The 20,756-nt window shown below is 41.1% G+C and overlaps 2 protein-coding genes across 5 annotated transcripts in view; one reads left to right on the top strand and one right to left on the bottom strand.

Annotated features, from left to right (window-relative positions):
* NRG4 (neuregulin 4) overlaps positions 1 to 3,635 on the bottom strand; it is a 133,921-nt gene extending 130,286 nt beyond the window's left edge. For all 4 annotated transcript variants that reach the window (XM_060154923.1, XM_060154903.1, XM_060154885.1 and 1 more), the window contains exon 1: positions 3,533 to 3,635. The gene's annotated coding sequence lies outside the window, so the exon portion shown is untranslated. The remainder of the gene's footprint in view (positions 1 to 3,532) is intronic.
* Positions 3,636 to 12,082: 8,447 nt separating this feature from the next.
* Positions 12,083 to 20,756, top strand: part of TMEM266 (transmembrane protein 266) — a 144,397-nt gene continuing 135,723 nt past the window's right edge. Inside the window, exon 1 of the mRNA XM_060154808.1 lies at positions 12,083 to 12,161. The gene's annotated coding sequence lies outside the window, so the exon portion shown is untranslated. The remainder of the gene's footprint in view (positions 12,162 to 20,756) is intronic.

Below are 20,756 nucleotides of genomic sequence, written 5' to 3'. Positions count from 1 at the left end.
TCACCAAGAAACCTCTTATAATTTGGTTTCCCATCTATATCCACCACCTGGAAGAAAATACACTGATCATACTGGTACAACTGGTTTTTGTAACAATTTTATCTCATTGTATTGGGTTGGCCAAAAAGGTCGTTTGGGTTTTTCCATGTTACCGAAAAACCCGAACGAACTTTTTGGCCAATCCAATATTTAAATTAATTTGCTTTCTGGCTTTACATATTAGGCTGATGAGGTCGTTAGACTAATTTAATCCTCTTTGGGACACTTACTGACCAGATCAGGTTTCTAAGACCACAAGACTGAGAGTTAGACCCTAGTAAACTCACTAAGGTTATACCACCCAATGTGGTCTTTTGAATAAAAGCAGCTGGCCTGCCCCAAGCAACAGCCCTTTACATCACTGAGTGTATTGGCATGAACTTCTTTAAAACATTTAATCAATTTTCATTCCATGTAGCTGCTCACAAGAGCCACTTTCTTTGATGTAAATTGTGCTACCTATAAATATACTCGAGTCACCAACCATTCAAAGTAAAATAGTTTCCAAGCAACCCTCAAATCACCATTTTTATGTATAAAAAGATAAGTAGCGTAGGGGTTATGGGCATGGGCTCTGGAGCCAGAAGGCTAGAGTGCAAATCCTAGTTCCACATTAGAACATTCTACCATAGAATCGGGCAAAAATCTTTGTGCCAATTTTCCTCATCCATATGTGAGGCTTGAGGTAGCGGGAGACAGAATAATAGTGCCTATTTCAAAGAGTTGTCTGAAAATAAAATGAATTTATATATATAAGGTGCCTGGAACACAAGAAGCACTCAACAGGTGTTAGCTATCATTATTCTTCACTGGAAAATCTAATAGTATATGGTTGCATTTAATGCAAATGTAAAATGATTTGATAATAAAGATTCACTTTATGTGCAAAATATGAAATAACACAAAATCCCCCCAGTTAATAATTCATCAAGAATCACAGTTTCGGGCTCCCCTGGTGGCTCAGTGATTGAGAGTCCGCCTGCCGATGCAGGGGACACGGGTTCATGCCCCAGTCTGGGGAGATCCCACATGCCGCGGAGCGGCTGAGCCCGTGTGCCATGGCCGCTGAGCCTGCACTGCGTCCGGAGCCTGTGCTCCGCAACGGGAGAGGCCACAGAAGTTGAGAGGCCCGCGTACCGGAAAAAAAAAAAAAGAATCACTCTTTCAAAGCTGGTTGGTAATTGACTTATAAACTCTTTTAAGCTACTGCCCACATGGCAATAGCAAACTTCCCATTCTTTGCTGCCAGGAATAGTCTTGAATTACGCATGTCTCCTACAAAAGGCTACAGCTCTATACAGAGATGTGAAGGAGATAATAATCATAGCACTTCCCAACCCCACTGACCTCTCAGTGTTGATCCTGGTCTTCCTGGAGGTTTCCTATGTCCTTGGAGCCTAGAAACTCTACAACCAATATCCGAAGAGAATTAAGTCTCTGAACACTGCCCCAGAAAACTTTTCTTGAAATAAGGGGTCACTCAGCCTGGTTATTTTTCACATGTGTGTACCCTTCTCAGAACTGGAGTAATTATCATCCATTCCCATTTTCCTTACTGTACATAGTTTTTTTTTTAAACATCTTTATTGGAGTATAACTGCGTTACAATGATGTGTTAGTTCCTGCTGTTTAACAAAGTGAATCAGCTATACGTATACATATATCCCCATATCCCCTCCCTCTTGTGTCTCCCTCCCACCCTCACTAACTGGTCAAGTTTAATACTTCCTTGCTCACAAAGAAATATTATCCTAAATGGCCCTGATTTTCCTTTAACCTATGTCTACTCTTCTCTCCTACTCAAATACTTCTTTCTCTTCTGTTTTATTTACTTGCCTCCATCAGCACAAGTCTTTTTTCCCTTTTGCATGTGACTGGCACATCTTCACTCTCAAACTCCCCCAACCACGCTCATTCCACACCCGATTCTTCAACTTCTGTCATTCTTTACCCTCTGCCCTATCCCCCATCTACTAGACAGTCCATTTATTTGAGGAAAAACTCTTTTATCCAAATTTATTTTTCACTTTTCTGCAGTTTACTCTTTTTAAGAAATTATTTATTTATTTATTTGGTTGCACCAGGTCTTAGTTGCTGCACATGGCTTCCTTAGTTGCAGCTCAAGGACTCCTTAGTTGCAGCTCACCAGCTCCTTAGTTGTGGCAGGCATGCTCCTCAGTTGTGACTCGAACTCTTAGTTGTGGTGTGCATGTGGGATCTAGTTCCCTGACCAGGGATTGAACCCGGACCCCCTGCATTGGGAACGTGGAGTCTTAACCACTGCACCACCAGGGAAGTCCCTCTGCAGTTTACTCTTAATAAAAATCTGGTTCCTCCTTAGATCACAAAGTACCTTTTCCAATATAACTTATTTAGTCCTTATTTTCTGCTTTCTCTGAATCGATGGGAAGAAGTGAGGAACAGCCTCTTCCTTGCTCCCAAATGCCATTTTCAGATCATCACACTGTGGCCCACTCTCCACTGTTTGAAATCTCTACCTTATCTCACATTTCAGAGAGCTGTTCTCAATAATCCTATCTGAACACACTCATCTTTAAATTTATCCTCCCATCCTTCTCTCTAGTCTTAATAGAAGTGATTCAATTTCTGTTGACAGTGACGTATGTATTTGAAGAGCATTATATGAACCAGAAAAATTAAACATGTTAATGGTGATCACATGGTCAACAATGGAACAAACTGAATAAAACACATGACTACTGTGCTCCTAAAAGAACTTTATAATTTTCTATAATACTCCTAAAGTCAAGTTCTACTAGTTCATATATTCTATCATTAGAAATATATCATGTTAGTTACTGCCTTAGACATAAATCACCGTATGTTTGTCAAAATAAACCGTAGCAACAGACAATTAGAAGGCTATTCTTGGCAGATGATCACTGTACTTAGAAGACCTTCCAAAAAGAGGATTCTACAGCTTCCCAAGGTATATCATTCTAATCTTACACATCCTGAATTTCAAAAGCTTTGACTCTTCTTATCTAAATTTCTCCTGCTGTTTTTCCTCTATAGAGATGGAAAAAGGACAGGCACCATCCTCAGTAAGTCAGCATCTCAACTACTTGAAAAGCAATATCATCCCTTAGCCTTCACTCTTCTAAACTCAACAACTTGAACTATTTTCCAGACTCTTGTTCTCCAAGTCTTTCTTAACCTTCTTTAATTCTATTCATATTATTTTTAAATTACAAAGACCAGACCAGCTTACAAGTTTGTTGTTTTTAATATGTTTTTATGAATAGTTAACACATACTTGAACATGGTTCTATACACACACACCTTTCCAACTTTAGAATGGAGACCCAAGCTTCTGTAATTTAAAAGTTAAAGAACTTTCCATATTGTGGAGTCTACCACTATTTTCTCTTAGTTGAATTAAAACAATGATCTATGGCTATAGTTGACAAATTATGGCTCCACAAATGGCCCCAAAACATTACAAAGAATAAATTAACAAATAATTATTTACCTGATCTGTCCTCGGGTAAAAGTTTTTCTCCTAGATTGCAGAGTAGAGATGAAACTGGCTCTCACTTTATAGCTCACCTCTTTTTCTTCTGCTTTGATAGAAATTGTGGCCACCATAAAGAAAAATAAAAACAGAAAATATTTTATATAACAATTTTAGCAACACATGGAAGAGAAGAGTAGAATCTGTTTACAAATTTTACAGGCTTTTTCTTTTACTTAGTAATACTCTCAAAGAACTTCGTAATAAGTAACAGAAACTTTAATATTTTTAATTTCTCCTGCTTCCCCTTTTTTAAGCCTCAGGAAAACTATTTATTGTTAATACTTCTAAATACTAGGTTAGGAGCTGGATTAAGAGGGAAATAGAATTTTATTAGAAGATTATTGTGTGGGAGGAAAAAAACCCTTTCAAATAGAGACTTTTGGGGGATGACAAGGAATTTTATTTCTTTTTCTATGAAAGTTACTTTTTGTGTTATGTCTCCACCAAGAAAAAAATTTACATACAATATTATGGATAGAGAGTTAATAAGGATTGTCATTTCAATAAAGTGGTAACCTTCATGAGAAAGAAAGGGAAAAAGTGGTATAAAATATGATCTATCTTCCACTTTAAAAGTTCCTTTTCCCAAAGAGCTTTACTTTATATGGCATGAAAAAGAAGGTCAAGGCTCAGAACACCTTAAGTATATAAAAGTGGCATATATGAATAATATAAATTTTTATATCAAGCCAATTATCAGAATGCATAATCAATCCCTCAGAAGTTTATGGTCTTTCTAGACCCATATGCTGAAAACTATAAAACATTGATAAAGAAAGCTGAAGATGATTCAAAGAAATAGAAAGATAGCCTGTGCTCTTCAACTGAAAGAATATTGTTAAAATGGCCATACTTCCCAAAGCAATCTACAGATTTAATGTCTATCAAAATATCCATGACATTTTTCACAGAACTAGAACAAATAATCCTAAAATTTATATGGAACCACAAAAGATTCAGAACTGCCAAAGCAATCCTGAAGAAAAAAAGAACAAAAGCTGGAAGTATAACCCTCCCAAACTTCAGACTATACTACAAGACTACAGCTATCAAAACAGCATGGTATTGGCACAAAAACAAACACAAAGATCAGTGGAACAGAATAGAGAGTCCAGAAATAATCCCACTCACCTATGTTCAATTAATCTACAACAAAAAAGGCAAGAATATACAATGGAGAAAAGACAGCCTCTTCAACAAATGGTGCTGGGAAAGCTTGATAGCTACATGTAAAACAATGAAATGAGAACATTCTCTCACACCATATACAAAAATAAACTCAAAATGGTTTACAGACCTAAATGTAAGATATGACACCATAAAATTCCTAGAAGGGAACATAAGTGAAACATTCTTTGATATAAATTGTAGATCAGTCTCCCAAGGCAAAAGAAATGAAAGCAAAAATAAACAAATGGGACCTAATCAAACTTAAAAGATTTCACACAGCAAAGGAAACCATCAACAAAATGAAAAGATAACCTATGGAATGGGAGAAAATATTTGCAAATGATACAACCCACAAGGGGTTAATATTCAAAATATACAAACAGCTCACACAACTCAATATCAAAAAAAACAAACAACTCAATCAAAAAATGGGCAGAAGACCTAAACAGACATTTTTCCAAAGAAGACATACAGATGGCCAATAGGCACATGCAAAGGTGCTCAACATCACTAATTATTAGAGAAATGTAAATCAAACCCACAATGAGGTATCACCTCACATTGGTAGAATGGCTATCATCAATAAGTCTACAAATAATAAATGCTACAGAGGGTGTGGAGAAAAGGAAACACTCATACACCATTGGTGGGAATATAAATTGGTGCAACCACTATGGAAAACAGTATGGAGGTTCCTTAAAAAAACTAAAAACAGATCTACCAAATGATCTGGCAATTCCACTCCTGGGTATATATCCAGGAAAAAAAACGAAAACTCTAATTCGAAAAGATACATGCACCTCAGTGTTCACAGTAGCACTATTTATAATAGCCAAGCCATGGAAGCAACCTAAATGTCCATCAACAGATGAATGGATAAATAAATTGTGGAATATATATACATATGTGTGTATATGTATATATACAATGCCATTAGAAAGAATGGAATATTGCCATTTGCAGCAACATGGATGGACCTAGAGAATATTATGCTTCGTGAAATAAGTCAGAGAAAGACAAATACTACCTATCACTTATATGTGAAATCTAAAACTAATACACATGAATCTGTATACAAAACAGAAACAGACTCAGACATAGAAAACAAACTTATGGTTACCAAAGGGGAGAGGGTGAGGGATAAATTATAATGGATACAATAAGGATTTACTATACAGCACAGGGAATTATACCCAATATCTCATAATAATTCATAATGAAATATAATTTGCAAAAAAACAAAATCACTGTGCTGTACACACGAAACTAAGACAATATTGTAAAGCAATTATATTTCAATTAAAAAAAATAAGTTTATGGTCTTTCTGTAGTCACAGGAATAATGAACATGAAAGGTTTAATAGTAGCATAGGACTTCCCTGGTGGCACAGTGGTTAAGAATCTGCCTACCAATGCAGGGGGACACAGGTTCAAGCTCTGGTCCGGGAAGACCCACATGCCGTGGAGAAACTAAGCCCGTGCGCCACAACTACTGAGCCTGTGCTCTAGAGCCCGTGACAACTACTGAGCCCGCGTGCCACAACTACTGAAGCCCACGCGCCTAGAGCCTGTGCTCCACAACAAGAGAAGCCACTGCAATGAGAAGTCCACTCACTGCAACGAAGAGTAGCCCCCGCTCACTGCAACTAGAGAAAGCCCACCCACAGCAACGAAGACCCAACACAGCCAAAAATAAATAAATAAAATTTTTTTCAAAAAAAGTAGTATAATTTTGTAACTACAAAATATCAAAAGTTTATCTACCTTCAAATTTAATCATGCTAGTTTCTTTTCCCCCTCTGGTTCATTTTTAGTCTGTTAGATAAGTGAAAAATCAAATTTTCTTCTTTACATAAAAATAATCATAGAATCAGAAAAATTTAGAGCTAGAAAGAAATTTAGAGAATTTCTAGATGTACCAAGTTCAATCCTCTCCAAATCAGAGACATTCATTTAATTGCCTTTTTCAAAGTTAAAGAATGAATTGGAGGTGAAACCCTGGAATCCAGAATGCTTTTCCCACTTAATTCCTCAAGCTTACTGAGACACAACTTTGTGTGTGTATGTGAGGCAGTGAGGCAGTAGGGTTGAACTTGAGGTCTCTGAATCAGACTGTCCAGGTTTGAATCTTATTTCCTCCACTTATTATCTGGGTGTTCTTGAGCAAATTACTTAATCCCATGGTGCCTCAGTTTTCTCATCTGTAAAATGAGATAACAACTATACCTTCCCAACAGGACTTATGAAAAAGTTAATACAAATAAAGCTCACAGAATGATGTCTGACACACTGTAGGCATTTAACAAATGTCAGTAATCATTAGGAGTCCATCAATAAACACATGGACATGTACTTGCTAGGTTTTAAAATAGCCTAATTAGACTAGAATTGGAATACTAGATCGTTTTTATGTTTTAAAATACATATACAATCACTGATATTTCAATTTGCCATATAAACAGTGCCCCCAAAATGGTTTCCTCATGAAGTACATGCAAAATTCCAGATATTAAACACATAATAAAGCTCACTTAATTTGAATACCATTTATTTTGTGATCACTTGAGCCCAGTGGTATACTCAGAATATGACACCCAAAAGGATCATTTTTTTTCTAACACACCCTCCTCTACGTGACAAAATTATTTTTAGTAATGATCGTGAAATGAAACAAATAATAATAGCCAGGAAAGAAACAGACAGTGAAAATTCTTTTACTCAACTCCACTTATATGCAAATATAAAATAAATATTACAGTACAAAAAAGGAAAAATGCAACGGAATTCATGTTTCTGAAAAAAGGAAAAACTTAAACCTACATATTGTTTTGTGGAAGTACTAAGTAATAACATTGCACCTCCTATTGATTCCTTCTTCAGTTTTGAAGTAAACATTAATAATTTAAAAAGAACAAATTTCAAAGTAAAACGTTTTTTAAATTCAATTATTCCGAAGAATAATTTCACATATTAACTAAATTTGTACTTACAAGCCAAAAATATTAGACTTTGTTTCCCTCAAATGTTACATGCAAAATGAAAACCCTAAGTGGTCATACAGAATGACAACACTGAAGTCATCAAGTCTGTTTCTTCATCCTTATAGTCGCTATGCAATCACTGCTTAAGAATCTACTATATAAATGCAAAGATATGGACCAAAGGGGCTGCAGACATGAACTGCACCTGAAGCCTTGAATTACCCTGAGTTTTTATGAATTTATTTGGAAAAATATCCGTAGAGCTGAGTCTATGTTTATTGAAGGCCAACTGTATAACTGGGAGTTCTCTGATTTAACTTCTATGTAGAATATGATATTTATTAAAGGATCAATAATTAAAATGTGCTAATTTGAAGCTTACATATACATTACTAAAACTTAACAGTAACTACAGTAATTGTTTAGAACATAGAATCATAAGAAATTTTTCAGGGAGAAATATTTTATCATTGACACTGTTTTGAATTTCTGGTACACAGAAATTGCTGGTAATAAAAATTGGACAGACTTTTAGTGGGTTTATTATAGTTTAATTCCCTACAGACAATGAGAATTTTTGTTGCCTACACCCCAAGTGATGCTCTCATTGCCCCCACGCCTGGCATGCCACCGCTCAAGGTGAAATCTGCCACTGAGGTACTATCCTTGAAGATGGGCTCGCTACGTTAAGCATATTTAAGCTACTTATGAGAAAATGTTTTTAAAAAGAATGTTAATTGAGGACCTATTCAGTGCACGGTACTGTGCTTTGTTTTATCCACATAGAATGTAAGCACATGAATTTTACTAGTTACAAGTCAATCACATTTATTCATTAAAGCCCTCTCAGCAGAATTTTTAAAGCTATTTTGTTAGCAGTTATTATGTATACTTAAATTTTTAAATAATTATCAGAGTCACATATATTCCATTTTTCAAGCTTTTCATTAACTTAAATTGGCTTTCTCCCTGTGTGTTCCAAATAAGTGAGGGTGCATCACGAATCAACATTCAGAAGAGGTTTTAAAATATTAACATTTACATAAACATTAACAACTTAAAATCTCTTGATATTTTAAAATTTCACAACTCATGTGGCATCAGATTCATATGTTCTACTTTTTCAAGCAGCTACCTCAAAAGAACAAATTTTAACTCTAATAGCAATCTTTTTCATTCATACGATCAACATAATCTCCAGTCCGCCTTCTCATAATCTTGCAGCTGCATACATGCACAAATTTTCTGGTTATGTGATTCTGGTACTCTTGAAAAGACAGTCTTTTTAACTGAAAGGAAATCTGACTTACCTCAAAAGGTACTTTGGTATGGGATAGCGTGCCAATTACAGCCACATTAGAAGCAGATATATCTGGCAAGAAAGTGACACACAAGCCTTAAAACTACAGTTAATTTCTTCTACTCCTGCTGTATAGGTCCTATTTTCTTTTATGCTGTGGGACTCCTTCACCCACAAAATCCCTCTCACTAGTCACCTACAGTCTACTAAAGCCAAACCCGTTCCGTTTATAGCTCTAGGATTCCCCAACCTCTCCCATTGATAAGAATCACCTGGGACAGTTAAAAATAAAAATAACAGGCCACACTCCCGTAAATTAGATTTTAGTGGGTTTGAGGTGAGGCTCTGGTATCTGATTTTAATCAAGTATCCTCAAGAGATTCTTACAGACACATTTAAGAATAAACTAAAGAGGCCTGCCAGAGATCTTCAGAGTTCCTCCAAATTGATCAGTCTCAAGGGCTATTAGGACTTAGGGTATTTGAAATTAGAGCAGGAGAAGTTTGGAGAAAGCAGAATACCATCTTGTCTACAACTCTGATTTAGGTTTCCAACATCCTAAAGAATTAAAGAAGTGGAAGATTTTAGTTTGGATAGGTGATGTGAAGTAGGACACCACCAGGGAGCAGCATAGAGCTGATAAATTACACATGTTTGGGGATTTTTTGACTTCACACTACCACATAAAATGGTGTACCCACATTTTCCATGAACTCAGATTACAAAAAAAACAAAAACAAACAAACAAAAACCCCAAAGCAGCACACTTAAAAGACACAGATAAAATATGTTAGCATGTAATTTCCAGTTTTCTCTCTCTAGAGGGTCTTCATTGACAGCTGTTGTAGGAAAAAATTTCCCTTGAAGTAGCCTTGCACCTGAATCCAAAACTGATATAAGACTACAAAGATGCCAGGTAAACCAAAGTGGTGTTCCAATTTTTCTGTCTGCAAGTTTCAAAATACTTGTCCTACTCTTTTAACTAGCATTGTAACTGGATGCTTTTCAATGGTTTTAATCAAGTCTTTAGAGTTCTACTAAGTGTGTGTGGGGGGGAATGGGGTGGAAAACAACTTTAACAAGCTACGCCGAGGTTTTGGTTTTTTTTTTAACACTTTTTAAAAGTGTAGTTGAAATTTTGCCACCACCTGTCAGAAAACTATACCCACCCACCCAGCAATCCCATCCACCCTCCCAAGTTTTCTTGACTCATCCCCACTTTCTCTTTTCCAGTCCACATTAAATGTAGAAAAAAGTCCTCTGGCAACCCAGGTAGCTTCTACAAATATCACCTCCAAGGGCTTCGTGTTCCTCTGAAATTCCATTACAGTTGGGTTAAGAAACATTGAAAGATGAGGGAGGACTTGAAGAAGGAATTTTACTTACTTCCCAACTTGCCAAAATTCGATACTCATTCCCTACCTAGAAATTCCTGTGTCTAAGAAAAGTATGATCCAAGCCCCTGTGGCAATTCTGTGACCTGGGTTTTGATTTCCATCTTCTAGCTAGAAAAGCTGAGGTGGGAGGAGGAAGAGGCAAGAATGACTAAGACATTCCTGGGAGACCAAATAGGCCTAACCAAAAAACAAACAAACAAAACAAAACAAAAAACCCACTCGAGAAGAGGTGTGAGAACCGGAAATCAAGGCTGTCTGCGGAGCTAGAGCCCATCCTGGAACTTAGCGTTCTAGAAAAGAGGGTTTCCAATCTTTTCAAGTATCCTAGCAAAAATGTCAGGACCCTACTGGAAAATGGCTAGTTTAGCCTGAATTGAGACGAGTAACAAAACCTATTCCGAATCCAGAAGCTGCTTAAGTGATTGTATTCCACTGCTCACAGCAGCGCCTGCAGACATTAGAAAGAGTTGTATGGGAGGACTTTAACCTACAGAGAGTAGGTCGCATAGTAGGATGTGGGTGCATCCACAGCCCTCCCGTACTCCACTGCTCACAGCAGCGCCTGCAGACATTAGAAAGAGTTGTATGGGAGGACTTTAACCTACAGAGAGTAGGTCGCATAGTAGGATGTGGGTGCATCCACAGCCCTCACGTACTCCACTTGCTCCACCCGCTAAAACCAAGAGCCACGGTCCTAAAGCAAGCATTCATTCTCCACGGGGTTGATGTTATCTCCAAGGGGCGAAATCTTACTCTTTTCATGTATAAAGCACAGATACACGTATGGTACATAAACAGCTATTCTGGATATGAATGGTATTATAATTTCATGGCGGGTGGGGAGGAAGGGACTGGTGAACAAAACGTTTAAAAAGGCTTTTCTTAAGAGAACGACAATGGAAAGAAAAAAAATAGGCTGAGTAACACTGTCCTATAAGGGTCCTGAGCTAAAACCATCAAATGAAGGTCCTGACAGGTAATTTTCTCCCAGACAGCAGCCTAAGGGTCAAGGGTCTCTGATTCTGGTTCGATCTCGGCCACAAAGAGGTGTTTTCCTCTCCGTGCCTCAAACCTCAGAGGGCAGTGAATGCCCGCCGTTTGCTCCCTCACGGGGTACTGTGTGTGGATGTGCCCAACAACTAGCAAAGAGCTTTGGAAACCGCAAAGCGCTGCACCAAAGCCAGAGGAAGTTTCTATTCTCGGCTGCACGAAATTCCCCGGGTGGGGCCCCCTCGGCCTCCGCACTTGTTGCTTCCCGGCCCCGCCGGCCTCCACCTCAGACCTTCTCTCCGCGACCCCGTCCTCTCTCCACAAGCGCACGCACAGCACCCCCCTCCCCCGGCCCCGCGACCCCCTCACCCACGCCACGAAACCGGCGCGCTCCGTTCAGGCCCTGGCGCCGGCCGAGTCCCCAGCCCCCATCCCCCTGCCCAGTTCCCGCCGACTGCCCGGCCCGCAGAGGCCGCCGTTTCCTAGACAGCCGCGCGGCCGCTCCGCAGCCTCCGGGGCGCGCGCGCCGACGGCGGGAGGCGAGGGCGCAGGCGCGGGCCCGGGCGAGCCGCCGGCGCGTGGCCGCGCGCGCCCCCGATCGCGGTGGGCGGAGGAGCGGAGGCAGCGGAGGCAGCGGCGGGCCGCGAGGGGGCGAGGGGGCGGGGGGGCGGAGAGGGGAGCCCCGGGAGCGCGAGCCGCGGCCGGCGCCGCTGCAGAGCCGAGCGAATCCACAGCCCGGGCAGCAGGTATGTGTCCCCGCAGCCGGCCGTGGCCGGGGCTTCCCCTGCCACTCTTCCCGGGTCCTGTGGCCGGGGCGGGGGTGGGGGCCGGTCAGGGTTTGCAGGGTACGTGTCCGGGAGGGCTGGGATCTTACCACTGACCTTCATCCCCTCTGGTCGCTGTAGCAAGGCGAGGGTGCCTGGGGCAGCCTAGGGCTTCAGCTCCAGCCTGGGGATCTGCTTCTTGTCACATGCTTCTTATTTATTTTTGCAAACTGCCCTGGTTCGGGTCCAGCTGCAGATGCCTTACCTCCCATTCTTTGCCTCTGTGTGCCATCTTGCATTTATTAATAAAACATGCAAGCTGGGGGTTGGGGATTGCTGCTGGGGGGGAAATCCCATTGCAGTATAACAAGCGGGTGCCTATTTTAGGTTTTCAGGCGTGGTATTGAGGTGGAAATCCCACACCCTGGGGATTTGTAGCTTTGTTGGTCGTGACCACTTCCTAGTGGGCTTCCCCCATTTGTCTGGAGGCGCCACAGCGGCAGGATGGACTGATAGGAAAGGATGGTGGGTTTTCACCGTCAGGCTAAAACCCCGTTCTAGGGACAGGTGCAAGCTACGGCGGACAGTTCCCTGCTTGCTAACTTGCCAGGGTGGCTTAAAACCAGAAAATTGTATCCCTTGATTGCCGAGAGGAGGCCTTGAACAGAATCCCTGAGACTTGCATACTCAAACTCATTAAGGTTTTGCATCTGAAGATGACTAAAGCTTGCCACCTGTTGGAAGTTAGACCCCGTGAAATCCCCCGTAATCTAGCCCACCAATCCCTGTTTCAGTCACTAATACTGAGATAGCAATAGGCCCATATTGATTCCTTCCATATTCTTTAATACTGCTTGGCTTTTGTCTCTTTTAAAATAAAACCTACCTATGATTTGATGCCCCATAGGTTATAGATTGAAATTACATGATTTGTTTATATTCCATACACATATAACATCATATCCTAAAGAGTAAATTTCTCTTCAGTGTATATGTTGCCTATTTCCCCAGCTTTTCACCTTGCTTCAAGAAACAGTTCAAAAAGTGGGATGTATGTAACTGATTACCTTTCTTTTTTTTCTCCCCTGAAATACTGTGGTGAAAAAAATAGTAAAAGCTAGAAATATAGAATGAAAATGGTTACCACAAGATGTTGGGGTATGGCAGCAGGACTGTAATTTCTTCTAAAATATATAATAGTCAGAGTGCCACATTTAATCATGAGAACACATTTCTTAAATGCTCATATGTGCCAGGTACTGAGCTACAAGCTATTGGTACATATCTCATTTCATCCTCATAACAAACCTGTTATCTCCATGTTGAAGATAAAGAGACTAAGACTTAGAAAGGTTAGCTAACTTGCCCAAGGTCACACAGCCAGGGACAGGATAAGGATGCAAACTCTAGTGCATCTGATTGCTGGGGGGGGGGGGTCAGTGGGGGGGTCAGTGGGGGGGGGGATGAGAGTAGCCTTTAACCCTGGTGTTGCTGTTTCATCTACATTTTCATTAAGATCAAAGCTTATGCATGAGCACACAAGCTTGGATCTGATTTTCCATTTCATAGATTTCACATCAACCTTTGTGGCTCTCCAGTACGAGAAACTGTTGTTTCAGAATGGGTTTGTGTGGAATTTTTTAAGGTGGCACTGAGCCTGTAAACATGGGGTTCAAGATGTTTCCATTCAGCTCTCCCAAACAAACAATTAAGTTCAAAAAGTTGTTTCCCTTCAGATTTAAATCTGTAAAATGTATATGCATCAGGTAGAATGAATTACGTTTTTCATTATCACATCCTCCTCCAATCTTCTTGCCGCCCTGCACACTATCTTCTGGTCTCGCTGCCAGTCATTAGAACAACACTGTCTGTCATGCTTGTGTGTGAGTGCCTTAACCAGGTGAAGGAATCCCTACAAGTCATGAACCATAATCCAGTCTCTGTGATTGTAGCAGCTCTTCATTTGAAAGTTTTGGAATTTGTACAGCCAACAATGGATATAAATTTAATCTTTTTTTGTAAATGCATTATTATAATGCAGGGATTGGATTGTGCTGCACATTCCTAACAGTTCTCACAGACTTAGAAATCACTGTAGTTGCATCAATGGGAAATTCACTCGGGGGGCTACAAAGTTTTATGCTCAGGTCACATATTTGAGATGGTGGTGAGAAAAGTACAGCTAAGTAGAAGGGGTTATTTGAAAATTATATCCTATGGAAATTACAGCTTTAATGATAAATTGATGAATAATATTAGGTCAGAAATAAAAGACTCTTGTAAATTCTATAAGGTCTGTTTTCTTTCTTGACTGGTTTTAGGACACCATCATGTTACTTTTTTCATTATACTCTATTCTGTTGATAGTAAAGTAATTTGTTATAGCCGTTTTGCCTCATGGAAATCCCTCGGTTTTGGAAGAGCTCAGCCCCAGTGCTTATGGAAATGCTGAGATGGAGTCTTTCTGCCCTGGGGATTTCCAGTCTATGATCAGATAAACTCAAGATGAGTCCTGATGTTACTGGAAAAAAAGCAGAAAGCAAAGAGAGGTACTGCTTGATTCTGGGGAGCAAATTGGTTTTCCTATGGGGAGCACCATTATCTTCTTCAGTCAGAAGTCTCATAATTAAAAAGCATCTAAGAAGTCTACTTTCTTCTGTTCAAGCAGGATTTTATTTACTGCAGACCTGAGCACCCTTTTTTGGTGCAATGGTCAATTTGAGGAATGTTAAAATGTTTCTGACTACATATTTGTTTTCTTGAAACATATGTTTACACTGGGAAAAGCCATATGAACAATTATGGATGCTTAAGCATTATTTTTTTTTATTCCCCTCATCAAGGGTTTTTTCTTCTTATTTTTGGAAGTGGGGAAGCAACTAAAATTTTTCCAAGCTATATAACTAGCATGCATTGCAGTGACTGATTGTAATGCACATTTTAATGCATTGTTGAGTAAGATACTGGGAACTGGCATATTTGACTTTCCTTGACTGACCTTGTAGGCTACTTAGTTGTGAAATGTCTTGTTTTCTTACAGTATTTCTTAACTCAGTAGTCTCTAAAATGAGGTTTTTTTTCAATGTCAACAATCTTGAATCACAGTAGTTCATAGCTTACTCTGAAATACTTGATTTTCACCAGTCTTCTTTTTCTCTCCTTGATGGAAGCTATAGCAAGCGTTTTAATTTTATTTAGAAAGCAGTTCACAACCTGCAAGTTAAGCCATCCCCTTTCCAAACTGAACCAGTCAGAGTTCACAAATGCTGGCCAGGCACACCCACCGTAGGACCTTCTCCTATAGAGAACCCTAGACCTCCTGCTGGACTTACATGCGCTCATTTTCCCCATATGGAAGATTTAAGAGGTCCTAAAGTGAGCTCACACCAGTGGGCCTTGGGTGCAAGGTAGGATGGAGGCTACTTGTAGGAAAGAGTCAGGAAATCACTTCTCCTGTACCAACACTAGTCTATATTGTGATTTCTGCTTGCAAATATGTATTCATTATAAAATGTTTGATCATTACATAAATAGAGAAGGTAGAGGTCCATGGTTAGAATCTTTGATATTCTTATACTTTAGTGAGACCACCATTAATAGTTTGGTATAGATTTCTCTGGATTTTTGAATGTGGATACTAAAATGTTACTGTTTGCCAACAATACTATACATAGATGCACACTATTTTGCAGTTTCTCTTCTTGCACTTGGTAGTAGACTTTGGACCTCTAGAAGGCCCTTGAATGGCATACTTTCAGACACGGCCACAATGGGAACTAGATGAGAGGAGCCCTGTAACCAGGGGTAGAGGAAGGGAACTAATGTGTGCTGGGTAGGAACCTGGCATTAGCTGTGTCCTGGGATAGGTAGTTTCACATGCCATATCTCCTTTAACCCTTTGCAATGACCCTTTGTGGTCAGCTGTTTCTAGATTAGGAGAGAAGAGCCCAAGGTCCATGACATAAGGAGCAGAGCTGAGATTCAGACCCAGGTCAGTGTGGCTCAAAATCTGGGCCTTCTCCTTCTTTTCACTCTGATTGCAGGATGGAGAGTGCTGTGTCCCGTCGTTCTCTGGCCTCCCATCCTCCTCTGCCTCTGCCCATCCATACAGGCCTCCTTACTGTTCTCCCGCCTTAGGGCCTTAGCACTAGTGCTTCCGTCTCCTGGACTGCCCTTCCCGCAGATTCTTGCATGGTTTGCGCCCTCACCTCTTTCTGGCTTTGCTCAAAGTCTCACCACTCCTTTAAAACTACACGCCCTCCCACAGGCATTCCTGTTCCTCCTCCCTGCTTTGCTTTTATTCATAGCCCTTCTAAATATACTATATAAATCTCCCACAGAGAATGAACACTCCAGAGTACAGGGATTTTGTCTATTTTGTTCACTCCCCTAACCCTGGTGCTGTGGAAAAGAACTGACAGGTCACGGTGGCATCCTTGAGTATTTCCAGCCTCCCAAACTTTTTGTTTTTTGTAGCCCTTACATTTCTGGTAGTGAGCAGTGAAACCTCTCAAATGCAAAGGCTTTATATGTGTTTGGGGGCAGGGGGAACAGCAAGGAAAGTAGAGAAGAATTAGGAGAGATGTTGTCTTACTCTTGAGTCGAGGTTAGGAAGAGAGGAACCTCCCAGGTAGAGTCAGCCCTGTAATGGAAAGAAAGTCTCCTGAGGGCTGGGCTGTATAACAAGGCAGCAAAAGCTACATGCGGAGATGGCCTGGGTTGGGGAGGAGACCTGTGTGGGTTCCCCTCTATTTGGAGTGCAAAATATTTTGAAGACTTCCAAGAATGGTGCTCCAGATTCCACCAACTTTCCCATGGCCTGAGTCAGTAGAAAGGAAAAGGAATCTGTGGACGTTCACACAGGCAGGTTAATCACTGCGCTACCAGCATCAGCATCTTGCTTTTTTTTTTTTTTTTTAAATACCTGTTGGTGCCTTCCCCCTCCCCTCCCCTCCCATCCCCTCCCCTCCCCCTCCCCCCTCCTCCCCCTCCTTCTCCCCTCCTCCCCTCCCCCCTCCCCTCCTCCCCTCCTTCTCCCCTCCTCCCCTCCCCCCTCCCCTCCTCCCCTCCTTCTCCCCTCCTCCCCTCCCCCTCCCTCCTCCCCTCCCCCTCCCCTCAACCTCCCCCTCCCCGCCCCCTCCCCCTCCCCCCTCCTCCCCCTCCTCCTCCTCCTCCTCCCCCTCCTCCTCCTCCTCTTCGGTGTCTTTAATTGCTGCCTTAGGCAGTCGGAATTATCTGCCAGGAGAGAATTCCCCTCCAAGAAAATGCAGCCTCCCTAAAACTGCTTTTGATTTGTAATGGAAACTACTCAGTAGCTAGGACAGGGGCTGATAACTCAGTTCCCACAGCTCATTAAAACAAAGAATTTTAATAAGTATTTCTGCCTTTTGCAGCCCAGGTATTTGGAAGTCCAGACTGCAGTCAGGCAGCTCTTCCCTGGATTTCATTCTCAAGCCATAAGGCATGCAATGCTTTCTGCTACTCTTGGTTCGAAACAGGTCCGAAGCAAGTTATTTCATCCGTGATTCTCTCAGTCTCCCACCCCAGTTTCAGAACTGCCATCATGTCCAGCCAATGCCATATATAGTATGGTCAAGTACCTTTCTCCCATAACGATTTCCCTTCAAACAGTTAAATCTTTGGTTTTACCTGAGTTTAACGCAGTGTTTTTAAAAAAAATTTCTGTGACACTTGCTAATTTTCGTTTAACCATGGCTACTAAAATTTGTTAGTTTTGCCCTTCAAAACAAAAGAACAAGGTGAATTATATTTGTATCCCTCAAATAAAGAAAATGTTCCATTGTTTGGGAGGGCATAGTCTCAAAAGAGAAGCCTGGAAAATTCCCTCCCATCTCTCCCTGTCCTTCCATTATCAGTTTCTACCCAGGACTCTATCACTCCCCACTTCATGTCCTGCCAGGAACCCCGGTCCCCACCCTTCTACGAAACAGAACTCTTAAAGGTCACGCCTGATTGCCTAATCACAAATCCAGTGGCCCTTTCTCAGATTTCGTTCCTGATGGCTCAGCAACATCTGACCCCATTGACTCCACTCCTTGAAATGCTGGCAGCTTCTTCCTAATGTGTCTGGTCTTTCCTCAGCTCTTATCCTTCCTGTTCTGTCAACAGGCAGTCTGGAGAAGCAGTTAAGAGTGTGGGCTCTGCCCAGGGGGTGAATCCTGGCTGTAGCCCTTGCTAACTATGTGACTTTGAAGGAGTGATTTACAACCCTGTGCCTCAGTTTCCTCCTCAGTAAAATGTGAAGAAGAAGAGTGGCTATGTCATAAGGCTGTCAGGAAGAGGATGAAATGAGTGTGCCTAGAAAACAGTAAGCACTCAGTCAGTGTCACCTTTTATCATTATAACTTCCTGTTTGGATGCCTTTGGAGACTCTCTTGTAGCTGCAAGATAAAACCGTAACTTTAGCGCCTGATTAGTTTGCTTCCTGCCCCTGACCCTTTCCAGTGTGTGCCCACTTCCGAGCCTTTGCTCTGCCCCTCCTTCCCTGGCCAGAGGAGGGAAAGAGAGCTGAGGGCTGTGCCTGCCTGGAGGCTCTGAGCACAGACCGCCTTGTAATGAAAGACATCCTCCCTTGGGCACCAAGCCTATCCCTCTCAGGCAGATTATAAATTACTTAAGGACACCAGCTGTGATTTATACTTAAAAAAAAATATAGGCCTCAACATTTAGCACTATACTTTACACATAGTAGGAATTTAACTCATATCTTTGGACTGCCAAAACATTATAGGTTTTCTTGGTCCTTCCAAAATCCTTTTTCCTCCTACACTGAAACTTCTATTGATCAGTCCTAAAGCCCAGTTAAGCTTTATAGGGGAAAATTGAGTCAACACCACAGGGCGAGTTAACCACATCAACGTTTTTGGAATGAGGAGGGATATACAGAAATCATTAAAATAATGGGATCACAGGGAGTAATTTAATGCTTTTTAAAAGGAGTTTGAAATCCTACCAACCCATGAAGCTGTTAGGATTTTATAGTGTGTGGAGCTTTTTTCTGTCCTCACACCATCACTCCCAAGTAAAGTGAACCCTGAGGGTATAAGTGGAAAATCTTCAGACCTTGTCACAGGCCTGCTCCTGAGCCAGTGCTCTAGTCCTGTTTTCTTTCCCCTTACTACCCAGGTGAAGAGGACATTGAGGTTGAATGAAGATCAAAGGAAGGGCTGCCTACTTAAAAAAAAAAAATTAATCCCATTCCTGACGTTCTTCGTTCTTCGTTGGCATGGCAAATATTCCATCAGTTTCTGCTGTGTCTCTGAGGTCTTGTACAGTCACAGAGTTGGGCTACCAGTAAAACCAATAGAATTTGTGCTCCCCTGGAAGCCTTAAGGACCATGTTGTTTGCATCTTGAGATTCTATAGCAGGGTTTTTAAACCTCAGCACTTTGGGGACCGGATAATTCCTTGTTGGGGGGAGCTGTCCTGTGCACTGTAGGGTGTTTAGCAGTATCCCTGGCCTCTACCTATTAGATGCCAGTTGCACTACCACCCTCCCCCAGTTGTGATAACCAAAAACGTCTCTACACATTGCCAGATGCCCCCTGGGAACATTTGGCATCTCCCATTTGAGAACCGTTGCTCTATAGAATCAATCAGGAAAACTCAGCATCTTACCATTTTGTAGAATACCAGAGTTTAGACAGTTGGGGGCAATTGAAGATAAAGATTTTAATAGCTATGAAAGGTAAATTTGGGTTTGAAATTACTAACACAGAGAAAATTTAGTGTTAATAAGCAGTTCTAGAGTCTATCATAAATAAGAAGAAGTAAACAAATGAAGCAGTTACAGAAATTGAGACCACTCAGGTCTGAACACAACAGCACATTCTAGGACTGTTTCAATCATCCTTGGAGTATTTTTGTTGGAATTGTATTGAAGTGCCCCACATACTTTTAGGCCTTTGACAGTAAGTATATTAAACCAAAAATCATTAATATTTCTAGTGAAATCTTGGTTGATTACCAATGGAGAAAATTACATTTGACCTAAGGTAGGCTGGCTCTCTTCACCAGAGTCTGCTTCTGACCACAAACCTGCTTGAAAACAGCACTTTCAGGCACTTCAGGGGCGAAGTAGGAATGACAAGGCACTTTGGGCTTTGGTGAAGGGCAACAATTGATCAGCGATCTCCATGGCTATTAGAAAATTTAACTGTATACTTGTGATTTGAAACCCACCTCCAACTGACAGTCACCATTGTGTTCTTTCTAAATGCAGTAGCTAATTTGCATGCCATACCCCAAAACTGAAAGTAATAGTTAAACATACAGCTTTCTGAAAAACGTTAAGGCTCCAGCCTTAGGAGAGACCTGCTTTGGTAAGAGATCACATTTGGTATATTAATTGCCTTTGAAAAGGAAAAACATACACAGAAGACCCCAAGATGCTCACTACCCGAGAGTAGAGAAATAAGCCTTGTGCAGTTTCTTGAATCAAGAAGGTCAGGTGGAATTACTGATTCCACAGGTAATTGTGGTCATCTTCAATGTTCCAGACTTGTGCTAATAGGTGGAAGGAACTCCAGTGCTGTGGACTGGATGGGGACCCCCAAA

The sequence above is a fragment of the Lagenorhynchus albirostris genome, chromosome 1, assembly GCF_949774975.1.
Source record: "Lagenorhynchus albirostris chromosome 1, mLagAlb1.1, whole genome shotgun sequence".
NCBI lineage: Eukaryota > Metazoa > Chordata > Mammalia > Artiodactyla > Delphinidae > Lagenorhynchus > Lagenorhynchus albirostris.
Note: the sequence above shows the minus strand (reverse complement) of the source record. Positions and strands in the feature narration are given on the sequence as shown.